This window comes from Passer domesticus, chromosome 7 (genome assembly GCF_036417665.1).
Source record: "Passer domesticus isolate bPasDom1 chromosome 7, bPasDom1.hap1, whole genome shotgun sequence".
Taxonomy (NCBI): domain Eukaryota; kingdom Metazoa; phylum Chordata; class Aves; order Passeriformes; family Passeridae; genus Passer; species Passer domesticus.
In genome coordinates, this window is record NC_087480.1 from 23,511,811 (window position 1) to 23,528,066 (window position 16,256).

Consider the following 16,256-nt stretch of genomic DNA (forward strand, 5'->3'; position numbering starts at 1 on the left):
ATCAAAACAAACCAAACAATAGGAGGAACACGGCAACATATTGGCAAGCAAGACACAGAGAGCGCGGCACCTTCTAGGAGGCCAAGAAAGAAGCCGCACAACACCCGCACTGTGTCTGCAACTTTCAAACTGCTAGAAGCTAGTGGCTTGCCACTGGCCTGCCTTTTCAATTGCCATTAGCATTCCAACGGAAGCTATTCTTGGACAACTTTGCTCTGCTTGCTGCTAGTTCTGCCCCAGCCTGCCATAGATAACCTTGCTCTTCCCTTGAGGCTCTGAGACGCCAAGAACTTGTCAATTTCAAAGGGCGGGCCGGGCTACATCTACTCAGCTGCCACAGTTTCTCCTTGCTAGACCTAGTGGGAAAGCATTTTGCTGAGATGCAGAAGGCAAGAAACGCAGAATACGGAGACGCGGAGCTGTCCCAAGTGCCGCTGCCAGGCGTCTTTCCGCAGAAGGAGCGCCCCGGAGCGCACCGCAACCGGCACCGTCATCTCTGCGCAAAAAGCCAAAATATTTGAAAACCCGCCAAAACTCATCCAAAAATATTTTCAAACCCGCCAAAATAGAAAACTAGACAGAAGTGATCAATACATTTGAAAAAACCTGACAAAACATGATAAAGCCCACCAAAGCTAATCCAAACACACCAAAAACTGGGCTAAACAGAATCAAAACAAATCAAAACAAGTCTAAACCTTCTAAAAACCCGCCAAAATATTTCAAAACCCGTCAAAACTAATCAAAACCTTCCGAATACCCGTTAAAAAACATTCCAAATACCCGCCAAAAGATTTTAAAACCCACCAAAAGGAATCCAAACATTCCAAAACCTGCCAAGACAATATAAACCACACAAGAGAAAACAAAACATTCTGAAACACCACCAAAACATTCCGAAAACCCGACAAAACATCATCAAAACAAATCAAAACCAACCAAAATATTCCAAAAACCCGCCAAAATGATTTAGACCCGCAAAACTCATCAAAACATTCTGAAAAGATGCCAAAACATTAGAAAACCAGCCTCAACTGACCAAAACATTCAAAAAACTTGGCAATGCATCATAAAAACAAATCAAAACCAACCAAAACATTCCAAAAACCCGACAAAATAGTTTACAACCCGCAAAACTCATCAAAACATTCTGAAAAGATGCCAAAATACTAGAAAACCAGTCAGAAGTGATCGAAACTTTCAATAACTTGCCAAAACATAATCAAAACAAATGAAAGCAAACCAAAACATTCCAAATACCCGCCAAAATATTTTAAAACCCGCCAAAGGGAATCCAAACATTCCAAAACCTGCCAACACAATAAAAACAACACAAGAGAAAACAAAACATTCTAAAACACCACCAAAACATTCTGAAAACCCGCCAAAACATCATAAAAACAAATCAAAACAAACCAAACAATAAGAGGAACACGGCAACATATTGGCAAGCAAGAGACAGAGAGCGCGGCACCTTCTAGGAGGCCAAGAAGGAAATCGCACAACACCCGCACTCTGTCTGCAACTTTCAAACTGCTAGAAGCTAGTGGCTTGCCACTGGCCTGCCTCTTCAATTGCCATTAGCATTCCAATGGAAGCTATTCTTGGACAACTTTGCTCTGCTTGCTGCTAGTTCTGCCCCAGCCTACCATAGATAACCTTGCTCTTCCCTTGAGGCTCTGAGACACCAAGAACTTGTCAATTTCAAAGGGCGGGCCGGGCTACATCTACTCAGCTGCCACAGTTTCTCCTTGCTAGACCTAGTGGGAAAGCATTTTGCTGAGATGCAGAAGGCAAGAAACACAGAATACGGAGACGCGGAGCTGTCCCAAGTGCCGCTGCCAGGCGTCTTTCCGCAGAAGGAGCGCCCCGGAGCGCACCGCAACCGGCACCGTCATGTCTGCGCAAAAACCAAAATATTTTCAAACCCGCCAAAACTCATCCAAAAATATTTTCAAACCCGCCAAAATAGAAAACCAGACAGAAGTGATCAATACATTCGAAAAAACCTGACAAAACATGATAAAGCCCACCAAAGCTAATCCAAACACACCAAAAACTGGGCTAAACAGAATCAAAACAAATCAAAACAAACCTAAACCTTCTAAAAACCCGCCAAAATAATTCAAAACCCGTCAAAACTAATCAAAACCTTCCGAATACCTGCCAAAACATTCCAAATACCCGCCAAAAGATTTTAAAACCCGCCAAAAGGAATCCAAACATTCCAAAACCTGCCAAGACAATATAAACAACACAAGAGAAAACAAAACATTCTGAAACACCACCAAAACATTCCGAAAACCCGACAAAACATCATCAAAACAAATCAAAACCAACCAAAATATTCCAAAAACCCGCCAAAATTATTTAGAACCGCAAAACTCATCAAAACATTCTGAAAAGATGCCAAAACATTAGAAAACCAGCCAGAACTGATCAAAACATTCAAAATACTTGGCAAAACATCATAAAAAGTAATCATAAACCAACCGAAACATTCCAAAAACCTGACAAAATAGATTAGAACCCGCCAAAACTGATCAAAACATTCTGAAAAGATGCCAAAATACTATCAAACCAGTCTGAAGTGATTGAAACTTTCAATAACTTGCCAAAACATAATCAAAACAAATGAAAGCAAACCAAAACATTCCAAATACCCGCCAAAATATTTTAAAACCCGCCAAAAGGAATCCAAATGTTCCACAACCTGCCAACACAATAAAAACAACACAAGAGAAAACAAAACATTCTAAAACACCACCAAAACATTCCGAAAACCCACCAAAACATCATCAAAACAAATCAAAACAACCAAACAATAAGAGGAACACGGCAACATATTGGCAAGCAAGAGACGGAGAGCGCGGCACCTTCGAGGAGGCCAAGAAGGAAATCGCACAACACCTGCACTGTGTCTGCAACTTTCAAACTGCTAGAAGCTAGTGGCTTGCCACTGGCCTGCCTCTTCAATTGCCATTAGCATTCCAATGGAAGCTATTCTTGGACAACTTTGCTCTGCTTGCTGCTAGTTCTGCCCCAGCCTACCATAGATAACCTTGCTCTTCCCTTGAGGCTCTGAGATGCCAAGAACTTGTCAACTTCAAAGGGCGGGCCGGGCTACATCTACTCAGCTGCCACAGTTTCTCCTTGCTAGACCTAGTGGGAAAGCATTTTGCTGAGATGCAGAAGGCAAGAAACGCACAATACGGAGACGCGGAGCTGTCCCAAGTGCCGCTGCCAGGCGTCTTTCCGCAGAAGGAGCGCCCTGGAGCGCACCGCAACCGGCACCGTCATGTCTGCGCAAAAACCAAAATATTTTCAAACCCGCCAAAACTAATCCAAAAATATTTTCAAACCCGCCAAAATAGAAAACCAGACAGAAGTGATCAATACATTCGAGAAAACCTGACAAAACATGATAAAGCCCACCAAAGCTAATCCAAACACACCAAAAACTGGGCTAAACAGAATCAAAACAAATCAAAACAAATCTAAACCTTGTAAAACCCGCCAAAATATTTCCAAACCCGTCAAAACTAATCAAAACCTTCCGAATACCCGTTAAAAAACATTCCAAATACCTGCCAAAAGATTTTAAAACCCGCCAAAATGAATCCAAACATTCCAAAACATGCCCACACACTAAAAACAACTCAAGAGAATACAAAACATTCTAAAACCCAACCAAAACATTCCGAAAACCCGCCAAAATGATTTAGACCCGCAAAACTCATCAAAACATTCTGAAAAGATGCCAAAATACTAGAAAACCAGCCTGAACCGATCAAAACATTCAAAAAATTTGACAATATATCATAAAAACAAATCAAAACTAACCAAAACATTCCAAAAGCCCGACAAAATAGTTTAGAACCCGCCAAAACTCATCAAAACATTCTGAAAAGATTCCAAAATACTAGAAAACCAGTCAGAAGTGATCGAAACTTTCAATAACTTGCCAAAACATAATCAAAACAAATGAAAGCAAACCAAAACATTCCAAATACCCGCCAAAATATTTTAAAACCCACTAAAACAAATCCAAACGTTCCACAACCTGCCAACACAATAAAAACAACACAAGAGAAAACAAAACATTCTGAAACACCACCAAAACATTCCGAAAACCCGACAAAACATCATCAAAACAAATCAAAACCAACCAAAATATTCCAAAAACCCGCCAAAATGATTTAGAACCGCAAAACTCATCAAAACATTCTGAAAAGATGCCAAAACATTAGAAAACCAGCCAGAACTGATCAAAACATTCAAAATACTTGGCAAAACACCATAAAAAGTAATCATAAACCAACCGAAACATTCCAAAAACCTGACAAAATAGATTAGAACCCGCCAAAACTGATCAAAACATTCTGAAAAGATGCCAAAATACTATCAAACCAGTCTGAAGTGATTGAAACTTTCAATAACTTGCCAAAACATAATCAAAACAAATGAAAGCAAACCAAAACATTCCAAATACCCGCCAAAATATTTTAAAACCCGCCAAAAGGAATCCAAACATTCCAAAACCTGCCAACACAATAAAAACAACACAAGAGAAAACAAAACATTCTGAAACACCACCAAAACATTCTGAAAACCCGCCAAAACATCATAAAAACAAATCAAAACAAACCAAACAATAAGAGGAACACGGCAACATATTGGCAAGCAAGAGACAGAGAGCGCGGCACCTTCTAGGAGGCCAAGAAGGAAATCGCACAACACCCGCACTCTGTCTGCAACTTTCAAACTGCTAGAAGCTAGTGGCTTGCCACTGGCCTGCCTCTTCAATTGCCATTAGCATTCCAATGGAAGCTATTCTTGGACAACTTTGCTCTGCTTGCTGCTAGTTCTGCCCCAGCCTACCATAGATAACCTTGCTCTTCCCTTGAGGCTCTGAGACGCCAAGAACTTGTCAATTTCAAAGGGCGGGCCGGGCTACATCTACTCAGCTGCCACAGTTTCTCCTTGCTAGACCTAGTGGGAAAGCATTTTGCTGAGATGCAGAAGGCAAGAAACGCAGAATACGGAGACGCGGAGCTGTCCCAAGTGCCGCTGCCAGGCGTCTTTCCGCAGAAGGAGCGCCCCGGAGCGCACCGCAACCGGCACCGTCATCTCTGCGCAAAAACCAAAATATTTTCAAACCCGCCAAAACTCATCCAAAAATATTTTCAAACCCGCCAAAATAGAAAACCAGACAGAAGTGATCAATACATTCGAAAAAACCTGACAAAACATGATAAAGCCCACCAAAGCTAATCCAAACACACCAAAAACTGGGCTAAACAGAATCAAAACAAATCAAAACAAACCTAAACCTTCTAAAAACCCGCCAAAATAATTCAAAACCCGTCAAAACTAATCAAAACCTTCCGAATACCTGCCAAAACATTCCAAATACCCGCCAAAAGATTTTAAAATCCGCCAAAAGGAATCCAAACATTCCAAAACCTGCCAAGACAATATAAACAACACAAGAGAAAACAAAACATTCTGAAACACCACCAAAACATTCCGAAAACCCGACAAAACATCATCAAAACAAATCAAAACCAACCAAAATATTCCAAAAACCCGACAAAATGATTTAGAACCGCAAAACTCATCAAAACATTCTGAAAAGATGCCAAAACATTAGAAAACCAGCCAGAACTGATCAAAACATTCAAAATACTTGGCAAAACATCATAAAAAGTAATCATAAACCAACCGAAACATTCCAAAAACCTGACAAAATAGATTAGAACCCGCCAAAACTGATCAAAACATTCTGAAAAGATGCCAAAATACTATCAAACCAGTCTGAAGTGATTGAAACTTTCAATAACTTGCCAAAACATAATCAAAACAAATGAAAGCAAACCAAAACATTCCAAATACCCGCCAAAATATTTTAAAACCCGCCAAAAGGAATCCAAACATTCCAAAACCTGCCAACACAATAAAAACAACACAAGAGAAAACAAAACATTCTAAAACACCACCAAAACATTCCGAAAACCCACCAAAACATCATCAAAACAAATCAAAACAACCAAACAATAAGAGGAACACGGCAACATATTGGCAAGCAAGAGACGGAGAGCGCGGCACCTTCGAGGAGGCCAAGAAGGAAATCGCACAACACCTACACTGTGTCTGCAACTTTCAAACTGCTAGAAGCTAGTGGCTTGCCACTGGCCTGCCTCTTCAATTGCCATTAGCATTCCAATGGAAGCTATTCTTGGACAACTTTGCTCTGCTTGCTGCTAGTTCCGCCCCAGCCTACCATAGATAACCTTGCTCTTCCCTTGAGGCTCTGAGATGCCAAGAACTTGTCAACTTCAAAGGGCGGGCCGGGCTACATCTACTCAGCTGCCACAGTTTCTCCTTGCTAGACCTAGTGGGAAAGCATTTTGCTGAGATGCAGAAGGCAAGAAACGCACAATACGGAGACGCGGAGCTGTCCCAAGTGCCGCTGCCAGGCGTCTTTCCGCAGAAGGAGCGCCCCGGAGCGCACCGCAACCGGCACCGTCATCTCTGCTCAAAAACCAAAATATTTTCAAACCCGCCAAAACTCATCCAAAAATATTTTCAAACCCGCCAAAATAGAAAACCAGACAGAAGTGATCAATACATTCGAGAAAACCTGACAAAACATGATAAAGCCCACCAAAGCTAATCCAAACACACCAAAAACTGGGCTAAACAGAATCAAAACAAATCAAAACAAATCTAAACCTTGTAAAACCCGCCAAAATATTTCCAAACCCGTCAAAACTAATCAAAACCTTCCGAATACCCGTTAAAAAACATTCCAAATACCCGCCAAAAGATTTTAAAACCCGCCAAAAGGAATCCAAACATTCCAAAACCTGCCAACACAATAAAAACAACACAAGAGAAAACAAAACATTCTGAAACACCACCAAAACATTCTGAAAACCCGCCAAAACATCATAAAAACAAATCAAAACAAACCAAACAATAAGAGGAACACGGCAACATATTGGTAAGCAAGAGACAGAGAGCGTGGCACCTTCTAGGAGGCCAAGAAGGAAATCGCACAACACCCGCACTGTGTCTGCAACTTTCAAACTGCTAGAAGCTAGTGGCTTGCCACTGGCCTGCCTCTTCAATTGCCATTAGCATTCCAATGGAAGCTATTCTTGGACAACTTTGCTCTGCTTGCTGCTAGTTCTGCCCCAGCCTACCATAGATAACCTTGCTCTTCCCTTGAGGCTCTGAGACGCCAAGAACTTGTCAATTTCAAAGGGCGGGCCGGGCTACATCTACTCAGCTGCCACAGTTTCTCCTTGCTAGACCTAGTGGGAAAGCATTTTGCTGAGATGCAGAAGGCAAGAAACGCAGAATACGGAGACGCGGAGCTGTCCCAAGTGCCGCTGCCAGGCGTCTTTCCGCAGAAGGAGCGCCCCGGAGCGCACCGCAACCGGCACCGTCATCTCTGCGCAAAGAGCCAAAATATTTTCAAACCCGCCAAAACTCATCCAAAAATATTTTCAAACCCGCCAAAATAGAAAACCAGACAGAAGTGATCAATACATTCGAAAAAACCTGACAAAACATGATAAAGCCCACCAAAGCTAATCCAAACACACCAAAAACTGGGCTAAACAGAATCAAAACAAATCAAAACAAATCTAAACCTTCTAAAAACCCGCCAAAATATTTCAAAACCCGTCAAAACTAATCAAAACCTTCCGAATACCTGCCAAAACATTCCAAATACCCGCCAAAAGATTTTAAAACACGCCAAAATGAATCCAAACATTCCAAAACCTGCCAACACAATAAAAACAACTCAAGAGAATACAAAACATTCTAAAACCCAACCAAAACATTCCGAAAACCCGACAAAACATCATCAAAACAAATCAAAACCAACCAAAATATTCCAAAGACCCGCCAAAATGATTTAGACCCGCAAAACTCGTCAAAACATTCTGAAAAGATGCCAAAACATTAGAAAACCAGCCAGAACTGATCAAAACATTCAAAAAGCTTTGCAATACATCATAAAAACAAATCATAAACCAACCGAAACATTCCAACAACCAGCCAAAATATTACGAAATCCCGCCAAAACATCATAAAAACAAATCAAAACCAACCAAAACATTCCAAAAACCCGACAAAATAGTTTAGAACCCACCAAAACTGATCAAAACATTCTGAAAAGATGCCAAAATACTATTAAACCAGTCAGAAGTGATCAAAACTTTCAATAACTTGCCAAAACATAATCAAAACAAATGAAAGCAAACCAAAACATTCCAAATACCCGCCAAAATATTTTAAAACCCGCCAAAAGGAATCCAAACATTCCAAAACCTGCCAAGACAATATAAACAACACAAGAGAAAACAAAACATTCTAAAACCCAACCAAAACATTCCGAAAACCCGACAAAACATCATAAAACCAAATCAAAACAAACGAAACAATAAGAGGAACACGGCAACATATTGGCAAGCAAGAGACGGAGAACGCGGCACCGTCTAGGAGGCCAAGAAGTGAGCCGCACAACACCTGCACTGTGTCTGCAACTTTCAAACTGCTAGAAGCTAGTGGCTTGCCACTGGCCTGCCTCTTCAATTGCCATTAGCATTCCAATGGAAGCTATTCTTGGACAACTTTGCTCTGCTTGCTGCTAGTTCTGCCCCAGCCTACCATAGATAACCTTGCTCTTCCCTTGAGGCTCTGAGATGCCAAGAACTTGTCAACTTCAAAGGGCGGGCCGGGCTACATCTACTCAGCTGCCACAGTTTCTCCTTGCTAGACCTAGTGGGAAAGCATTTGGCTGAGATGCAGAAGGCAAGAAACGCACAATACGGAGACGCGGAGCTGTCCCAAGTGCTGCTGCCAGGCGTCTTTCCGCAGAAGGAGTGCCCCGGAGTGCACCGCAACCGGCACCATCATCTCTGCTCAAAAACCAAAATATTTTCAAACCCGCCAAAACTCATCCAAAAATATTTTCAAACCCGCCAAAATAGAAAACCAGACAGAAGTGATCAATACATTCGAGAAAACCTGACAAAACATGATAAAGCCCACCAAAGCTAATCCAAACACACCAAAAACTGGGCTAAACAGAATCAAAACAAATCAAAACAAATCTAAACCTTGTAAAACCCGCCAAAATATTTCCAAACCCGTCAAAACTAATCAAAACCTTCCGAATACCCGTTAAAAAACATTCCAAATACCCGACAAAAGATTTTAAAACACGCCAAAATGAATCCAAACATTCCAAAACCTGCCAACACAATAAAAACAACTCAAGAGAATACAAAACATTCTAAAACCCAACCAAAACATTCCGAAAACCCGCCAAAACATCATCAAAACAAATCAAAACCAACCAAAATATTCCAAAGACCCGCCAAAATGATTTAGACCCACAAAACTCGTCAAAACATTCTGAAAAGATGCCAAAATATTAGAAAACCAGCCTGAACTGATCAAAACATCCAAAAAACTTGGCAATATATCATAAAAACAAATCAAAACTAACCAAAACATTCCAAATACCCGCCAAAATATTTTAAAACCCGCCAAAAGGAATCCAAACATTCCAAAACCTGCCAAGACAATATAAACAACACAAGAGAAAATAAAACATTCTGAAACACCACCAAAACATTCTGAAAACCCGCCAAAACATCATAAAAACAAATCAAAACAAACCAAACAATAAGAGGAACACGGCAATATATTGGCAAGCAAGAGACAGAGAGCGCGGCACCTTCGAGGAGGCCAAGAAGGAAATCGCACAACACCTGCACTGTGTCTGCAACTTTCAAACTGCTAGAAGCTAGTGGCTTGCCACTGGCCTGCCTCTTCAATTGCTATTAACATTCCAATGGAAGCTATTCTTGGACAACTTTGCTCTGCTTGCTGCTAGTTCTGCCCCAGCCTACCATAGATAACCTTGCTCTTCCCTTGAGGCTCTGAGATGCCAAGAACTTGTCAACTTCAAAGGGCGGGCCGGGCTACATCTACTCAGCTGCCACAGTTTCTCCTTGCTAGACCTAGTGGGAAAGCATTTTGCTGAGATGCAGAGGGCAAGAAACGCAGAATACGGAGACGCGGAGCTGTCCCAAGTGCCGCTGCCAGGCGTCTTGCCGCAGAAGGAGCGCCCCGGAGCGCACCGCAACCGGCACCGTCGTCTCTGCGCAAAGAGCCAAAATATTTGAAAACCCGCCAAAACTCATCCAAAAATATTTTCAAACCCGCCAAAATAGAAAACCAGACAGAAGTGATCAATACATTCGAAAAAACCTGACAAAACATGATAAAGCCCACCAAAGCTAATCCAAACACACCAAAAACTGGGCTAAACAGAATCAAAACCTTCTAAAAACCGGCCAAAATATTTCAAAACCCGTCAAAACTAATCAAAACATTCCGAATACCCGCCAAAACATTCCAAATACCCGCCAAAAGATTTTAAACCCCGCCAAAAGGAATCCAAACATTCCAAAACCTGCCAACACAATAAAAACAACTCAAGAGAATACAAAACATTCTAAAACCCAACGAAAACATTCCCGAAAACCCGACAAAACATCATCAAAACAAATCAAAACCAACCAAAATATTCCGAAAACCCGCCAAAATAATTTAGACCCACAAAACTCATCAAAACATTCTGAAAAAATGCCAAAACATTAGAAAACCAGCCAGAACTGATCAAAACATTCAAAAAACTTGGCAAAACATCATAAAAACAAATCAAAACCAACCAAAACATTCCAAAAACCCGACAAAATAGTTTAGAACCCGCAAAACTCATCAAAACATTTTGAAAAGATGCCAAAATACTTGAAAACCAGTCTGAAGTGATCGAAACTTTCAATAACTTGCCAAAACATAATCAAAACAAATGAAAGCAAACCAAAACATTCCAAATACCCGCCAAAATATTTTAAAACCCACTAAAACAAATCCAAACGTTCCACAACCTGCCAACACAATAAAAACAACACAAGAGAAAACAAAACATTCTAAAACACCACCAAAACATTCCGAAAACCCGCCAAAACATCATCAAAACAAATCAAAACAAACCAAACAATAGGAGGAACACGGCAACATATTGGCAAGCAAGAGACAGAGAGCGCGGCACCTTCTAGGAGGCCAAGAAAGAAGCCGCACAACACCTGCACTGTGTCTGCAACTTTCAAACTGCTAGAAGCTAGTGGCTTGCCACTGGCCTGCCTTTTCAATTGCCATTAGCATTCCAACGGAAGCTATTCTTGGACAACTTTGCTCTGCTTGCTGCTAGTTCTGCCCCAGCCTACCATAGATAACCTTGCTCTTCCCTTGAGGCTCTGAGACGCCAAGAACTTGTCAACTTCAAAGGGCGGGCCGGGCTACATCTACTCAGCTGCCACAGTTTCTCCTTGCTAGACCTAGTGGGAAAGCATTTTGCTGAGATGCAGAAGGCAAGAAACGCAGAATACGGAGACGCGGAGCTGTCCCAAGTGCCGCTGCCAGGCGTCTTTCCGCAGAAGGAGCGCCCCGGAGCGCACCGCAACGGGCACCGTCATCTCTGCGCAAAAAGCCAAAATATTTGAAAACCCGCCAAAACTCATCCAAAAATATTTTCAAACCCGCCAAAATAGAAAACTAGACAGAAGTGATCAATACATTTGAAAAAACCTGACAAAACATGATAAAGCCCACCAAAGCTAATCCAAACACACCAAAAACTGGGCTAAACAGAATCAAAACAAATCAAAACAAGTCTAAACCTTCTAAAAACCCGCCAAAATATTTCAAAACCCGTCAAAACTAATCAAAACCTTCCGAATACCCGTTAAAAAACATTCCAAATACCCGCCAAAAGATTTTAAAACCCGCCAAAAGGAATCCAAACATTCCAAAACCTGCCAAGACAATATAAACAACACAAGAGAAAACAAAACATTCTGAAACACCACCAAAACATTCCAAAAACCCGACAAAACATCATCAAAACAAATCAAAACCAACCAAAATATTCCAAAAACCCGCCAAAATGATTTAGAACCGCAAAACTCATCAAAACATTCTGAAAAGATGCCAAAACATTAGAAAACCAGCCAGAACTGATCAAAACATTCAAAATACTTGGCAAAACATCATAAAAAGTAATCATAAACCAACCGAAACATTCCAAAAACCTGACAAAATAGATTAGAACCCGCCAAAACTGATCAAAACATTCTGAAAAGATGCCAAAATACTATCAAACCAGTCTGAAGTGATTGAAACTTTCAATAACTTGCCAAAACATAATCAAAACAAATGAAAGCAAACCAAAACATTCCAAATACCCGCCAAAATATTTTAAAACCCGCCAAAAGGAATCCAAACATTCCAAAACCTGCCAACACAATAAAAACAACACAAGAGAAAACAAAACATTCTAAAACACCACCAAAACATTCCGAAAACCCACCAAAACATCATCAAAACAAATCAAAACAACCAAACAATAAGAGGAACACGGCAACATATTGGCAAGCAAGAGACGGAGAGCGCGGCACCTTCGAGGAGGCCAAGAAGGAAATCGCACAACACCTGCACTGTGTCTGCAACTTTCAAACTGCTAGAAGCTAGTGGCTTGCCACTGGCCTGCCTCTTCAATTGCCATTAGCATTCCAATGGAAGCTATTCTTGGACAACTTTGCTCTGCTTGCTGCTAGTTCTGCCCCAGCCTACCATAGATAACCTTGCTCTTCCCTTGAGGCTCTGAGATGCCAAGAACTTGTCAACTTCAAAGGGCGGGCCGGGCTACATCTACTCAGCTGCCACAGTTTCTCCTTGCTAGACCTAGTGGGAAAGCATTTTGCTGAGATGCAGAAGGCAAGAAACGCAGAATACGGAGACGCGGAGCTGTCCCAAGTGCCGCTGCCAGGCGTCTTTCCGCAGAAGGAGCGCCCTGGAGCGCACCGCAACCGGCACCGTCATGTCTGCGCAAAAACCAAAATATTTTCAAACCCGCCAAAACTAATCCAAAAATATTTTCAAACCCGCCAAAATAGAAAACCAGACAGAAGTGATCAATGCATTCGAGAAAACCTGACAAAACATGATAAAGCCCACCAAAGCTAATCCAAACACACCAAAAACTGGGCTAAACAGAATCAAAACAAATCAAAACAAATCTAAACCTTGTAAAACCCGCCAAAATATTTCCAAACCCGTCAAAACTAATCAAAACCTTCCGAATACCCGTTAAAAAACATTCCAAATACCTGCCAAAAAATTTTAAAACCCGCCAAAATGAATCCAAACATTCCAAAACCTGCCCACACACTAAAAACAACTCAAGAGAATACAAAACATTCTAAAACCCAACCAAAACATTCCGAAAACCCGCCAAAATGATTTAGACCCGCAAAACTCATCAAAACATTCTGAAAAGATGCCAAAATACTAGAAAACCAGCCTGAACCGATCAAAACATTCAAAAAATTTGACAATATATCATAAAAACAAATCAAAACTAACCAAAACATTCCAAAAACCCGACAAAATAGTTTAGAACCCGCCAAAACTCATCAAAACATTCTGAAAAGATTCCAAAATACTAGAAAACCAGTCAGAAGTGATCGAAACTTTCAATAACTTGCCAAAACATAATCAAAACAAATGAAAGCAAACCAAAACATTCCAAATACCCGCCAAAATATTTTAAAACCCGCCAAAAGGAATCCAAACATTCCAAAACCTGCCAAGACAATATAAACAACACAAGAGAAAACAAAACATTCTGAAACACCAGCAAAACATTCCGAAAACCCGACAAAACATCATCAAAACAAATCAAAACCAACCAAAATATTCCAAAAACCCGCCAAAATGATTTAGAACCGCAAAACTCATCAAAACATTCTGAAAAGATGCCAAAACATTAGAAAACCAGCCAGAACTGATCAAAACATTCAAAATACTTGGCAAAACATCATAAAAAGTAATCATAAACCAACCGAAACATTCCAAAAACCTGACAAAATAGATTAGAACCCGCCAAAACTGATCAAAACATTCTGAAAAGATGCCAAAATACTATCAAACCAGTCTGAAGTGATTGAAACTTTCAATAACTTGCCAAAACATAATCAAAACAAATGAAAGCAAACCAAAACATTCCAAATACCCGCCAAAATATTTTAAAACCCGCCAAAAGGAATCCAAACATTCCAAAACCTGCCAACACAATAAAAACAACACAAGAGAAAACAAAACATTCTAAAACACCACCAAAACATTCCGAAAACCCGCCAAAACATCATCAAAACATATCAAAACAACCAAACAATAAGAGGAACACGGCAACATATTGGCAAGCAAGAGACGGAGAGCGCGGCACCTTCGAGGAGGCCAAGAAGGAAATCGCACAACACCTGCACTGTGTCTGCAACTTTCAAACTGCTAGAAGCTAGTGGCTTGCCACTGGCCTGCCTCTTCAATTGCCATTAGCATTCCAATGGAAGCTATTCTTGGACAACTTTGCTCTGCTTGCTGCTAGTTCTGCCCCAGCCTACCATAGATAACCTTGCTCTTCCCTTGAGGCTCTGAGATGCCAAGAACTTGTCAACTTCAAAGGGCGGGCCGGGCTACATCTACTCAGCTGCCACAGTTTCTCCTTGCTAGACCTAGTGGGAAAGCATTTTGCTGAGATGCAGAAGGCAAGAAACGCAGAATACGGAGACGCGGAGCTGTCCCAAGTGCCGCTGCCAGGCGTCTTTCCGCAGAAGGAGCGCCCCGGAGCGCACCGCAACCGGCACCGTCATCTCTGCTCAAAAACCAAAATATTTTCAAACCCGCCAAAACTAATCCAAAAATATTTTCAAACCCGCCAAAATAGAAAACCAGACAGAAGTGATCAATACATTCGAGAAAACCTGACAAAACATGATAAAGCCCACCAAAGCTAATCCAAACACACCAAAAACTGGGCTAAACAGAATCAAAACAAATCAAAACAAATCTAAACCTTGTAAAACCCGCCAAAATATTTCCAAACCCGTCAAAACTAATCAAAACCTTCCGAATACCCGTTAAAAAACATTCCAAATACCCGCCAAAAGATTTTAAAACCCGCCAAAATGAATCCAAACATTCCAAAACCTGCCAACACACTAAAAACAACTCAAGAGAATACAAAACATTCTAAAACCCAACCAAAACATTCCAAAAACCCGCCAAAACATCATCAAAACAAATCAAAACCAACCAAAACATTCCGAAAACCCGCCAAAATGATTTAGACCCGCAAAACTCATCAAAACATTCTGAAAAGATGCCAAAATACTAGAAAACCAGTCAGAAGTGATCGAAACTTTCAATAACTTCCCAAAACATAATCAAAACAAATGAAAGCAAACCAAAACATTCCAAATACCCGCCAAAATATTTTAAAACCCGCCAAAAGGAATCCAAACATTCCAAAACCTGCCAAGACAATATAAACAACACAAGAGAAAACAAAACATTCTGAAACACCACCAAAACATTCTGAAAACCCGCCAAAACATCATAAAAACAAATCAAAACAAACCAAACAATAAGAGGAACACGGCAACATATTGGTAAGCAAGAGACAGAGAGCGTGGCACCTTCTAGGAGGCCAAGAAGGAAATCGCACAACACCCGCACTGTGTCTGCAACTTTCAAACTGCTAGAAGCTAGTGGCTTGCCACTGGCCTGCCTCTTCAATTGCCATTAGCATTCCAATGGAAGCTATTCTTGGACAACTTTGCTCTGCTTGCTGCTAGTTCTGCCCCAGCCTACCATAGATAACCTTGCTCTTCCCTTGAGGCTCTGAGACGCCAAGAACTTGTCAATTTCAAAGGGCGGGCCGGGCTACATCTACTCAGCTGCCACAGTTTCTCCTTGCTAGACCTAGTGGGAAAGCATTTTGCTGAGATGCAGAAGGCAAGAAACGCAGAATACGGAGACGCGGAGCTGTCCCAAGTGCCGCTGCCAGGCGTCTTTCCGCAGAAGGAGCGCCCCGGAGCGCACCGCAACCGGCACCGTCATCTCTGCGCAAAGAGCCAAAATATTTTCAAACCCGCCAAAACTCATCCAAAAATATTTTCAAACCCGCCAAAATAGAAAACCAGACAGGAGTGATCAATACATTCGAAAAAACCTGACAAAACATGATAAAGCCCACCAAAGCTAATCCAAACACACCAAAAACTGGGCTAAACAGAATCAAAACAAATCAAAACAAATCTAAACCT